The following is a 13,936-nucleotide window of genomic DNA, read 5'->3' as shown; positions in this document are numbered from 1 at the left end:
TCTCCCTCAGACAAAACCTCCCTGGCCCCCTCAGACTGGTGTAGGGGCATGTCAGAACCATTATCATCAGCGTCCTCATGCTCTTCGGTATTTTCTAAAACAGAGCAGTCGCGCTTTCGCTGATAAGTGGGCATTTTGGCTAAAATGTTTTTGATAGAATTATCCATTACAGCCGTTAATTGTTGCATAGTAAGGAGTATTGGCGCACTAGATGTACTAGGGGCCTCCTGTGTGGGCAAGACTGGCGTAGACGGAGGGGAAGATGCAGTACCATGCTTACTCCCCTCACTTGAGGAATCATCTTGGGCATCATTTTCTCTAAATTTTGTGTCACATACATCACATCAATTTAAATGAGAAGGAACCTTGGCTTCCTCACATACAGAACATAGTCTATCTGATAGTTCAGACATGTTAAACAGGCATAAACTTGATAACAAAGTACAAAAAACGTTTTAAAATAAAACCGTTACTGTCACTTTAAATTTTAAACTGAACACACTTTATTACTGAATATGTGAAAAAGTATGAAGGAATTGTTCAAAATTCACCAAAATTTCACCACAGTGTCTTAAAGCCTTAAAAGTATTGCACACCAAATTTGAAAGCTTTAACTCTTAAAATAACGGAACCGGAGCCGTTTTTATATTTAACCCCTATACAGTCCCTGGTATCTGCTTTGCTGAGACCCAACCAAGCCCAGAGGGGAATACGATACCAAATGACGCCTTCAATAAGCTTTTTCTATGTATCTGAGCTCCTCACACATGCATCTGCATGCCTTGCTTCTCAAAAACAACTGCGCATTAGTGGCGCGAAAATGAGGCTCTGCCTATGATTAGAGAAGGCCCCCAGTGAAAAAGGTGTCCAATACAGTGCCTGCCGGTTATTTAACATAATTCCCAAGAATAAAATAACTCCTCAAAGCTATAGACTATTAAAAATGCTTATAAATCAATCGTTTTAGCCCAGAAAAATGTCTACCAGTCTTTAAAGCCCTTGTGAAGCCCTTTATTCTTATTTAATAAAAATGGCTTACCGGATCCCATAGGGAAAATGACAGCTTCCAGCATTACCAAGTCTTGTTAGAAATGTGTCATACCTCAAGCAGCAAAAGTCTGCTCACTGTTTCCCCTAACTGAAGTTAATTCCTCTCAACAGTCCTGTGTGGAAACAGCCATCGATTTTAGTAACGGTTGCTAAAATCATTTTCCTCTTACAAACAGAAATCTTCATCTCTTTTCTGTTTCAGAGTAAATAGTACATACCAGCACTATTTTAAAATAACAAACTCTTGATTGAAGAATAACAGAATTTATGTTTACCTGATAAATTTCTTTCTCCAACGGTGTGTCCGGTCCACGGCGTCATCCTTACTTGTGGGATATTCTCTTCCCCAACAGGAAATGGCAAAGAGCCCAGCAAAGCTGGTCACATGATCCCTCCTAGGCTCCGCCTACCCCAGTCATTCGACCGACGTTAAGGAGGAATATTTGCATAGGAGAAACCATATGGTACCGTGGTGACTGTAGTTAAAGAAAATAAAATATCAGACCTGATTAAAAAAACCAGGGCGGGCCGTGGGCCGGACACACCGTTGGAGAAAGAAATTTATCAGGTAAACATAAATTCTGTTTTCTCCAACATAGGTGTGTCCGGTCCACGGCGTCATCCTTACTTGTGGGAACCAATACCAAAGCTTTAGGACACGGATGAAGGGAGGGAGCAAATCAGGTCACCTAAATGGAAGGCACCACGGCTTGCAAAACCTTTCTCCCAAAAATAGCCTCAGAAGAAGCAAAAGTATCAAACTTGTAAAATTTGGTAAAAGTGTGCAGTGAAGACCAAGTCGCTGCCCTACATATCTGATCAACAGAAGCCTCGTTCTTGAAGGCCCATGTGGAAGCCACAGCCCTAGTGGAATGAGCTGTGATTCTTTCGGGAGGCTGCCGTCCGGCAGTCTCGTAAGCCAATCTGCTGATGCTTTTAATCCAAAAAGAGAGAGAGGTAGAAGTTGCTTTTTGACCTCTCCTTTTACCTGAATAAACAACAAACAAGGAAGATGTTTGTCTAAAATCCTTTGTAGCATTTAAATAGAATTTTAGAGCGCGAACAACATCCAAATTGTGCAACAAACGTTCCTTCTTTGAAACTGGTTTTGGACACAGAGAAGGTACGATAATCTCCTGGTTAATGTTTTTGTTAGAAACAACTTTTGGAAGAAAACCAGGTTTAGTACGTAAAACCACCTTATCTGCATGGAACACCAGATAAGGAGGAGAACACTGCAGAGCAGATAATTCTGAGACTCTTCTAGCAGAAGAAATCGCAACTAAAAACAAAACTTTCCAAGATAATAACTTAATATCAACGGAATGTAAGGGTTCAAACGGAACCCCCTGAAGAACTGAAAGAACTAAATTGAGACTCCAAGGAGGAGTCAAAGGTTTGTAAACAGGCTTGATTCTAACCAGAGCCTGAACAAAGGCTTGAACATCTGGCACAGCTGCCAGCTTTTTGTGAAGTAATACCGACAAGGCAGAAATCTGTCCCTTCAGGGAACTTGCAGATAATCCTTTTTCCAATCCTTCTTGAAGGAAGGATAGAATCCTAGGAATCTTAACCTTGTCCCAAGGGAATCCTTTAGATTCACACCAACAGATATATTTTTTCCAAATTTTATGGTAAATCTTTCTAGTCACAGGCTTTCTGGCCTGAACAAGAGTATCGATAACAGAATCTGAGAATCCTCGCTTCGATAAAATCAAGCGTTCAATCTCCAAGCAGTCAGCTGGAGTGAAACCAGATTCGGATGTTCGAACGGACCCTGAACAAGAAGGTCTCGTCTCAAAGGTAGCTTCCAAGGTGGAGCCGATGACATATTCACCAGATCTGCATACCAAGTCCTGCGTGGCCACGCAGGAGCTATCAAGATCACCGACGCCCTCTCCTGCTTGATCCTGGCTATCAGCCTGGGGATGAGAGGAAATGGCGGGAACACATAAGCTAGTTTGAAGGTCCAAGGTGCTACTAGTGCATCCACTAGAGCCGCCTTGGGATCCCTGGATCTGGCCCCGTAGCAAGGAACTTTGAAGTTCTGACGAGAGGCCATCAGATCCATGTCTGGAATGCCCCACAGGTGAGTGACTTGGGCAAAGATTTCCGGATGGAGTTCCCACTCCCCCGGATGCAATGTCTGCCGACTCAGAAAATCCGCTTCCCAATTTTCCACTCCTGGGATGTGGATAGCAGACAGGTGGCAGGAGTGAGACTCCGCCCAAAGAATAATTTTGGTTACTTCTTCCATCGCTAGGGAACTCCTTGTTCCCCCCTGATGGTTGATGTACGCAACAGTCGTCATGTTGTCTGATTGAAACCGTATGAACCTGGTCCTCGCAAGCTGGGGCCAGGCCTGGAGAGCATTGAATATCGCTCTCAGTTCCAGAATATTTATCGGTAGGAGAGATTCTTCCCGAGACCAAAGACCCTGAGCTTTCAGGGATCCCCAGACCGCGCCCCAGCCTATCAGACTGGCGTCGGTCGTGACAATGACCCACTCTGGTCTGTGGAACATCATCCCTTGAGACAGATTGTCCAGGGACAGCCACCAACGGAGTGAGTCTCTGGTTCTCTGATTTACTTGTATCTTCGGAGACAAGTCTGTATAGTCCCCATTCCACTGACTGAGCATGCACAGTTGTAATGGTCTTAGATGAATGCGCGCAAAAGGAACTATGTCCATCGCCGCCACCATCAACCCGATCACTTCCATGCACTGAGCTATGGAAGGAAGAGGAACGGAATGAAGTATCCGACAAGAGTCCAGAAGCTTTGTTTTTCTGGCCTCTGTTAGAAAGATCCTCATTTCTAAGGAGTCTATAATTGTTCCCAAGAAGGGAACCCTTGTTGACGGGGATAGAGAACTCTTTTCCACGTTCACTTTCCAGCCGTGAGATCTGAGAAAGGCCAGGACAATGTCCGTGTGAGCCTTTGCTTGAGGAAGGGACGACGCTTGAATCAGAATGTCGTCCAGGTAAGGTACTACTGCAATGCCCCTTGGTCTTAGCACCGCTAGAAGGGACCCTAGTACCTTTGTGAAAATCCTTGGAGCAGTGGCTAATCCGAAAGGAAGCGCCACGAACTGGTAATGTTTGTCCAGGAATGCAAACCTTAGGAACCGATGATGTTCCTTGTGGATAGGAATATGTAGATACGCATCCTTTAAATCCACCGTGGTCATGAATTGACCTTCCTGGATGGAAGGAAGGATAGTTCGAATGGTTTCCATCTTGAACGATGGGACCTTGAGAAATTTGTTTAAGATCTTGAGATCTAGGATTGGTCTGAACGTTCCCTCTTTTTTGGGAACTATGAACAGATTGGAGTAGAACCCCATCCCTTGTTCTCTTAATGGAACAGGATGAATCACTCCCATTTTTAACAGGTCTTCTACACAATGTAAGAACGCCTGTCTTTTTATGTGGTCTGAAGACAACTGCGACCTGTGGAACCTCCCCCTTGGGGGAAGTCCCTTGAATTCCAGAAGATAACCCTGGGAGACTATTTCTAGCGCCCAAGGATCCAGAACATCTCTTGCCCAAGCCTGAGCGAAGAGAGAGAGTCTGCCCCCCACCAGATCCGGTCCCGGATCGGGGGCCAATTCATGCTGTCTTGGTAGCAGTGGCAGGTTTCTTGGCCTGCTTTCCCTTGTTCCAGCCTTGCATTGGTCTCCAAGCTGGCTTGGCCTGAGAAGTATTACCCTCTTGCTTAGAGGACGTAGCACCTTGGGCTGGTCCGTTTTTACGAAAGGGACGAAAATTAGGTCTATTTTTTGCCTTGAAGGGCCGATCCTGAGGAAGGGCGTGGCCCTTACCCCCAGTGATATCAGAGATAATCTCTTTCAAGTCAGGACCAAACAGCGTTTTCCCCTTGAAAGGAATGTTTAGTAGCTTGTTCTTGGAAGACGCATCAGCCGACCAAGATTTCAACCAAAGCGCTCTGCGCGCCACAATAGCAAACCCAGAGTTCTTAGCCGCTAACTTAGCCAATTGCAAAGAGGCGTCTAGAGTGAAAGAATTAGCCAATTTGAGAGCATTAATTCTGTCCATAATCTCCTCATAAGGAGGAGAGTCACTATCGAGCACCTTAAGCAGTTCATCAAACCAGAAATATGCGGCAGTAGTGACAGGGACAATGCATGAAATGGGTTGTAGAAGGTAACCCTGCTGAACAAACATCTTTTTAAGCAAACCTTCTAATTTTTTATCCATAGGATCTTTGAAAGCACAACTATCCTCTATGGGAATAGTGGTGCGTTTGTTTAAAGTAGAAACCGCTCCCTCGACCTTGGGGACTGACTGCCATAAGTCCTTTCTGGGGTCGACCATAGGAAACAATTTTTTAAATATGGGGGGAGGGACGAAAGGAATACCGGGCCTTTCCCATTCTTTATTAACAATGTCCGCCACCCGCTTGGGTATAGGAAAAGCTTCTGGGAGCCCCGGCACCTCTAGGAACTTGTCCATTTTACATAGTTTCTCTGGGATGACTAAATTTTCACAATCATCCAGAGTGGATAATACCTCCTTAAGCAAAATGCGGAGATGTTCCAATTTAAATTTAAATGTAATCACATCAGATTCAGCCTGCTGAGAAATGTTCCCTAAATCAGTAATTTCTCCCTCAGACAAAACCTCCCTGGCCCCCTCAGATTGGGTTAGGGGCCCTTCAGAGATATTAATATCAGCGTCGTCATGCTCTTCAGTAACTAAAACAGAGCAGCCACGCTTACGCTGACAAGGGTTAATTTTGGCTAAAATGTTTTTGACAGAATTATCCATTACAGCCGTTAATTGTTGCATAGTAAGGAGTATTGGCGCGCTAGATGTACTAGGGGCCTCCTGAGTGGGCAAGACTCGTGTAGACGAAGGAGGGAATGATGCAGTACCATGCTTACTCCCCTCACTTGAGGAATCATCTTGGGCATCATTGTCATTATCACATAAATCACATTTATTTAAATGAATAGGAATTCTGGCTTCCCCACATTCAGAACACAGTCTATCTGGTAGTTCAGACATGTTAAACAGGCATAAACTTGATCAGAAAGTACAAAAAACGTTTTAAAATAAAACCGTTACTGTCACTTTAAATTTTAAACTGAACACACTTTATTACTGCAATTGCGAAAAAACATGAAGGAATTGTTCAAAATTCACCAAATTTTCACCACAGCGTCTTAAAGCCTTGAAAATATTGCACACCAATTTTGGAAGCTTTAACCCTTAAAATAACGGAACCGGAGCCGTTTTAAGCTTTAAACCCCTTTACAGTCCCTGGTATCTGCTTTGCTGAGACCCAACCAAACCCAAAGGGGAATACGATACCAAATGACGCCTTCAGAAGTCTTTTATAAGTATCAGAGCTCCTCTCACATGCGACTGCATGCCATGCCTCTCAAAAACAAGTGCGCAACACCGGCGCGAAAATGAGACTCTGCCTATGCTTTGGGAAAGCCCCTAAAGAATAAGGTGTCTAAAACAGTGCCTGCCGATATTATTATATCAAAATACCCAGATAAAATGATTCCTCAAGGCTAAATATGTGTTAATAATCAATCGATTTAGCCCAGAAAAAGTCTACAGTTTAAATAAGCCCTTGTGAAGCCCTTATTTACAATCGTAATAAACATGGCTTACCGGATCCCATAGGGAAAATGACAGCTTCCAGCATTACATCGTCTTGTTAGAATGTGTCATACCTCAAGCAGCAAGGGACTGCAAACTGTTCCCCCAACTGAAGTTAATTGCTCTCAACAGTCCTGTGTGGAACAGCCATGGATTTTAGTTACGGTTGCTAAAATCATTTTCCTCATACAAACAGAATTCTTCATCTCTTTTCTGTTTCTGAGTAAATAGTACGTACCAGCACTATTTGAAAATAACAAACTCTTGATTGAATAATGAAAAACTACAGTTAAACACTAAAAAACTCTAAGCCATCTCCGTGGAGATGTTGCCTGTACAACGGCAAAGAGAATGACTGGGGTAGGCGGAGCCTAGGAGGGATCATGTGACCAGCTTTGCTGGGCTCTTTGCCATTTCCTGTTGGGGAAGAGAATATCCCACAAGTAAGGATGACGCCGTGGACCGGACACACCTATGTTGGAGAAAAAAACTACATTTAAACACCAAAAAAACTCTAAGCCATCTCCGTGGAGATGTTGCCTGTACAACGGCAAAGAGAATGACTGGGGAAGGCGGAGCCTAGGAGGGATCATGTGACCAGCTTTGCTGGGCTCTTTGCCATTTCCTGTTGGGGAAGAGAATATCCCACAAGTAAGGATGACGCCGTGGACCGGACACACCTATGTTGGAGAAAATAAGATAAGGAGAGTCACATTGTAATTAATGCTGAAATCTCAGAGACTCTGCGAGCAGAAGAAATAGCAACCAAAAACATAATTTATGTAAGAACTTACCTGATAAATTCATTTCTTTCATATTAGCAAGAGTCCATGAGCTAGTGACGTATGGGATATACATTCCTACCAGGAGGGGCAAAGTTTCCCAAACCTTAAAATGCCTATAAATACACCCCTCACCACACCCACAAATCAGTTTAACGAATAGCCAAGAAGAGGGGTGATAAGAAAAAATTGCGAAAGCATATAAAATAAGGAATTGGAATAATTGTGCTTTATACAAAAAAATCATAACCACCACAAAAAAGGGCGGGCCTCATGGACTCTTGCTAATATGAAAGAAATTAATTTATCAGTTAAGATCTTACATAAATTATGTTTTCTTTCATGTAATTAGCAAGAGTCCATGAGCTAGTGACGTATGGGATAATGACTACCCAAGATGTGGATCTTTCCACGCAAGAGTCACTAGAGAGGGAGGGATAAAATAAAGACAGCCAATTCCTGCTGAAAATAATCCACACCCAAAATAAAGTTTAATGAAAAACATAAACAGAAGATTCAAACTGAAACCGCTGCCTGAAGTACTTTTCTACCAAAAACTGCTTCAGAAGAAGAAAATACATCAAAATGGTAGAATTTAGTAAAAGTATGCAAAGAGGACCAAGTTGCTGCTTTGCAAATCTGATCAACCGAAGCTTCATTCCTAAACGCCCAGGAAGTAGAAACTGACCTAGTAGAATGAGCTGTAATCCTTTGAGGCGGAGTTTTACCCGACTCGACATAGGCATGATGAATTAAAGATTTCAACCAAGATGCCAAAGAAATGGCAGAAGCTTTCTGGCCTTTTCTAGAACCGGAAAAGATAACAAATAGACTAGAAGTCTTTCGGAAAGACTTAGTAGCTTCAACATAATATTTCAAAGCTCTAACAACATCCAAAGAATGCAACGATTTCTCCTTAGAATTCTTAGGATTAGGACATAATGAGGGAAACACAATTTCTCTACTAATGTTGTTGGAATTCACAACCTTAGGTAAAAATTCAAAAGAAGTTTGCAACACCGCCTTATCCTGATGAAAAATCAGAAAAGGAGACTCACAAGAAAGAGCAGATAATTCAGAGACTCTTCTGGCAGAAGAGATCGCCAAAAGGAACAAAACTTTCTAAGAAAGTAATTTAATGTCCAATGAATGCATGGGTTCAAAAGGAGGAGCTTGAAGAGCCCCCAGAACCAAATTCAAACTCCAAGGAGGAGAAATTGACTTAATGACAGGTTTTATACGAACCAAAGCTTGTACGAAACAATGAATATCAGGAAGATTAGCAATCTTTCTGTGAAAAAGAACAGAAAGAGCAGAGATTTGTCCTTTCAAAGAACTTGCGGATAAACCTTTATCTAAACCATCCTGAAGAAACTGTAAAATTCTCGGAATTCTAAAAGAATGCCAAGAAAAATGATGAGAAAGACACCAAGAAATATGTCTTCCAGACTCTATAATATATCTCTCTAGATACAGATTTACGAGCCTGTAACATAGTATTAATCACAGAGTCAGAGAAACCTCTTTGACCAAGAATCAAGCGTTCAATCTCCATACCTTTAAATTTAAGGATTTGAGATCCTGATGGAAAAAAGGACCTTGCGACAGAAGGTCTGGTCTTAGCGGAAGAGTCCACGGATGGCAAGAGGCCATCCGGACAAGATCCGCATACCAAAACCTGTGAGGCCATGCCGGAGCTACCAGCAGAACAAACGAGCATTCTTTCAGAATCTTGGAGATTACTCTTGGAAGAAGAACTAGAGGCGGAAAGATATAGGCAGGATGATACTTCCAAGGAAGTGATAATGCATCCACTGCTTCCGCCTGAGGATCCCGGGATCTGGACAGATACCTGGGAAGTTTCTTGTTTAGATGAGACGCCATCAGATCTATTTCTGGAAGCTCCCACATTTGAACAATCTGAAGAAATACCTCTGGGTGAAGAGACCATTCGCCCGGATGCAACGTTTGGCGACTGAGATAATCCGCTTCCCAATTGTCTATACCTGGGATATGAACCGAAGATTAGACAGGAGCTGGATTCCGCCCAAACCAGAATTCGAGATACTTCTTTCATAGCCAGAGGACTGAGTCCCTCCTTGATGATTGATGTATGCCACAGTTGTGACATTGTCTGTCTGAAAACAAATGAACGATTCTCTCTTCAGAAGAGGCCAAGACTGAAGAGCTCTGAAAATTGCACGGAGTTCCAAAATATTGATCGGTAATCTCACCTCCTGAGATTCCCAAACTCCTTGTGCCGTCAGAGATCCCCACACAGCTCCCCAACCTGTAAGACTTGCATCTGTTGAAATTACAGTCCAGGTCGGAAGAACAAAAGAAGCCCCCTGAATTAAACGATGGTGATCTGTCCACCACGTTAGAGAGTGTCGTACAATCGGTTTTAAAGATATTAATTGAGATATCTTTGTGTAATCCCTGCACCATTGATTCAGCATACAGAGCTGAAGAGGTCGCATGTGAAAACGAGCAAAGGGGATCGCGTCCGATGCAGCAGTCATAAGACCTAGAATTTCCATGCATAAGGCTACCGAAGGGAATGATTGTGACTGAAGGTTTCGACAAGCTGAAATCAATTTCAGACGTCTCTTGTCTGTTAAAGACAGAGTCATGGACACTGAATCTATCTGGAAACCCAGAAAGGTTACCCTTGTCTGAGGAATCAATGAACTTTTTAGTGAATTGATCCTCCAACCATGATCTTGAAGAAACAACACAAGTCGATTCGTATGAGATTCTGCTAAATGTAAAGACTGAGCAAGTACCAAGATATCGTCCAAATAAGGAAATACCACAATACCCTGTTCTCTGATTACAGACAGAAGGGCACCGAGAACCTTTGTAAAAATTCTTGGAGCTGTAGCTAGGCCAAACGGCAGAGCCACAAACTGGTAATGCTTGTCCAGAAAAGAGAATCTCAGGAACTGATAATGATCTGGATGAATCGGAATATGCAGATATGCATCCTGTAAATCTATTGTGGACATATAATGCCCTTGTTGAACAAAAGGCAAGATAGTCCTTACAGTTACCATTTTGAACGTTGGTATCCTTACATAACGATTCAATATTTTTAGATCCAGAACTGGTCTGAAGGAATTCTCCTTCTTTGGTACAATGAAGAGATTCGAATAAAACCCCAGTCCCTGTTCCAGAACTGGAACTGGCATAATTACTCCAGCCAACTCTAGATCTGAAACACATTTCAGAAATGCTTGAGCTTTCACTGGATTTACTGGGACACGGGAAAGAAAAAATCTCTTTGCAGGAGGTCTTATCTTGAAACCAATTCTGTACCCTTCTGAAACAATGTTCTGAATCCAAAGATTGTGAACAGAATTGATCCAAATTTCTTTGAAAAAACGTAACCTGCCCCCTACCAGCTGAGCTGGAATGAGGGCCGCACCTTCATGTGGACTTAGAAGCTGGCTTTGCTTTTCTAGAAGGCTTGGATTTATTCCAGACTGGAGATGGTTTCCAAACTGAAACTGCTCCTGAGGATGAAGGATCAGGTTTTTGTTCTTTGTTGAAACGAAAGGAACGAAAACGATTGTTAGCCCTGTTTTTACCCCTAGATTTTTTATCCTGTGGTAAAAAAGTTCCTTTCCCACCAGTAACAGTTGAGATAATAGAATCCAACTGAGAACCAAATAATTTGTTACCCTGGAAAGAAATGGAAAGTAGAGTCGATTTAGAAGACATATCAGCATTCCAAGTTTTAAGCCATAAAGCTCTTCTAGCTAAAATAGCTAGAGACATAAACCTGACATCAACTCTGATAATATCAAAAATGGCATCACAGATAAAATTATTAGCATGTTGAAGAAGAATAATAATATGAGAATCATGATCTGTTACTTGTTGCGCTAAAGTTTCCAACCAAAAAGTTGAAGCTGCAGCAACTTCAGCCAATGATATAGCAGGTCTAAGAAGATTACCTGAACACAGATAAGCTTTTCTTAGAAAGGATTCAATTTTCCTATCTAAAGGATCCTTAAAGGAAGTACCATCTGACGTAGGGATAGTAGTACGTTTAGCAAGGGTAGAAATAGCCCCATCAACTTTAGGGATTTTGTCCCAAAATTCTAATCTGTCAGACGGCACAGGATATAATTGCTTAAAACGTTTAGAAGGAGTAAATGAATTACCCAAATTATTCCATTCTCTGGAAATTACTTCAGAAATAGCACCAGGAACAGGAAAAACTTCTGGAATAACCACAGGAGATTTAAAGACCTTATCTAAACGTTTAGATTTAGTATCAAGAGGACCAGAATCCTCAATTTCTAAAGCAATTAGTACTTCTTTAAGTAAAGAACGAATAAATTCCATTTTAAATAAATATGAAGATTTATCAGCATCAACCTCTGAGACAGAATCCTCTGAACCAGAAGAGTCATTAGAATCAGAATGATGATGTTCATTTAAAAATTCATCTGTATAAAGAGAAGTTTTAAAAGATTTTTTATGTTTACTAGAAGGAGGAATAACAGACATAGCCTTCTTGATGGATTCAGAAACAAAATCTCTTATGTTATCAGGAACACTCTGAACATTAGATGTTGATGGAACTGCAACAGGTAATGGTACATTACTAAAGGAAATATTATCTGCATTAACAAGTTTGTCATGACAATTAATACAAACAACAGCTGGAGGAACAGCTACCAAAAGTTTACAGCAGATACACTTAGCTTTGGTAGTTCCAGCACCAGACAGCGATTTTCCTGAAGTATCTTCTGACTCAGATGCAACGTGAGACATCTTGCAATATGTAAGAGAAAAAACAACATATAAAGCAAAATTGATCAAATTCCTTAAATGACAGTTTCAGGAATGGGAAAAAATGCCAAGGAACAAGCTTCTAGCAACCAGAAGCAAAGAAAAATGAGACTTAAATAATGTGGAGACAAAAGCGACGCCCAAATTTTTTTAGCGCCAAGTAAGACGCCCACATTATTTGGCGCCTAAATGCTTTTGGCGCCAAAAATGACGCCACGTCCGGAACGCCGACATTTTTGGCGCAAAAGAACGTCAAAAAATGACGCAACTTACGGCGACACGTATGACGCCGGAAACAGAAAAGATTTTTTGCGCCAAAAAAGTCCGCGCCAAGAATGACGCAATAAAATGAAGCATTTTCAGCCCCCGCGAGCCTAACAGCCCACAGGGAAAAAAGTCAAATTGATGAGGTAAGAAAAATAATTGATTCAAGTGCATTATCCCAAATATGAAACTGACTGTCTGAAAATAAGGAATGTTGAACATCCTGAGTCAAGGCAAATAAATGTTTGAATACATATATTTAGAACTTTATTAAAAAAGTGCCCAACCATAGCTTAGAGTGTCACAGAAAATAAGACTTAATTACCCCAGGACACTCATCTACATGTTTGTAGAAAGCCAAACCAGTACTGAAACGAAAATCAGCAGAGGTAATGGCATATATATATATATATAAGAGTATATCGTCGATCTGAAAAGGGAGGTAAGAGATGAATCTCTACGACCGATAACAGAGAACCTATGAAATAGACCCCGTAGAAGGAGATCATTGAATTCAAACAGGCAATACTCTCCTCACATCCCTCTGACATTCACTGCACGCTGAGAGGAAAACCGGGCTCCAACCTGCTGCGGAGCGCATATCAACGTAGAATCTAGCACAAACTTACTTCACCACCTCCATAGGAGGCAAAGTTTGTAAAACTGATTTGTGGGTGTGGTGAGGGGTGTATTTATAGGCATTTTAAGGTTTGGGAAACTTTGCCCCTCCTGGTAGGAATGTATATCCCATAAATTCACTAGCTCATGGACTCTTGCTAATTACATGAAAGAAAATAAAACTTTCCACGATAATAACTTAATATCTATGGAATGCATAGGTTCAAACGGAACCCCTTGAAGAACCTTAAGAACTAAATTCAAACTCCAAGGAGGAGCAATTGGTCTAAACCCAGGCCTGATTCTAGTCAGAGCCTGACAAAAAGATTGAACATCTGGGACATCTGCCAGACGCTTGTGTAACAATATCGATAAAGCAGAAATTTGTCCCTTTATAGAACTTGCTGACAACCCTTTCTCCAATCCTTCTTGGAGAAAAGATAAAATCCTAGGAATCCTAACCTTACTCCATGAGTAGCCCTTGGATTCGCACCAATAAAGATATTTACGCCATATCTTAAGGTAAATCTTTCTAGTAACAGGCTTGCGTGCCTGAATCAAGGTATCAATGACTTAATCAGAAAATCCTCGCTTAGATAAAATCAAGCGTTCAATCTCCAAGCAGTCAGCTGCAGAGAAATTAGATTCGGATGATGGAAGGGTCCCTGAATGAGAAGGTCTTGCCTCAATGGAAGCTTCCACAGTGGCAGAGATTACATTTCCACCAGATCAGCATACCAAGTCCTGCGAAGCCACGCAGGAGAGATGAGGATCACCGAAGCC

The 13,936-nt window shown here is 41.8% G+C and overlaps 1 protein-coding gene across 1 annotated transcript in view; it reads right to left on the bottom strand.

The window, feature by feature from the left end:
• The window catches only part of HECTD1 (HECT domain E3 ubiquitin protein ligase 1), a 699,591-nt gene that overhangs the window by 400,474 nt on the left and 285,181 nt on the right, over positions 1 to 13,936 (bottom strand). The gene's annotated exons all lie outside the window — the stretch shown is intronic.

Source organism: Bombina bombina, chromosome 1 (genome assembly GCF_027579735.1).
Source record: "Bombina bombina isolate aBomBom1 chromosome 1, aBomBom1.pri, whole genome shotgun sequence".
In the NCBI taxonomy this organism is placed as follows: Eukaryota; Metazoa; Chordata; class Amphibia; order Anura; family Bombinatoridae; genus Bombina; species Bombina bombina.
The sequence above is the reverse complement of the archived record's forward strand: the minus strand, read 5'-3'. Positions and strand labels throughout refer to the sequence as shown.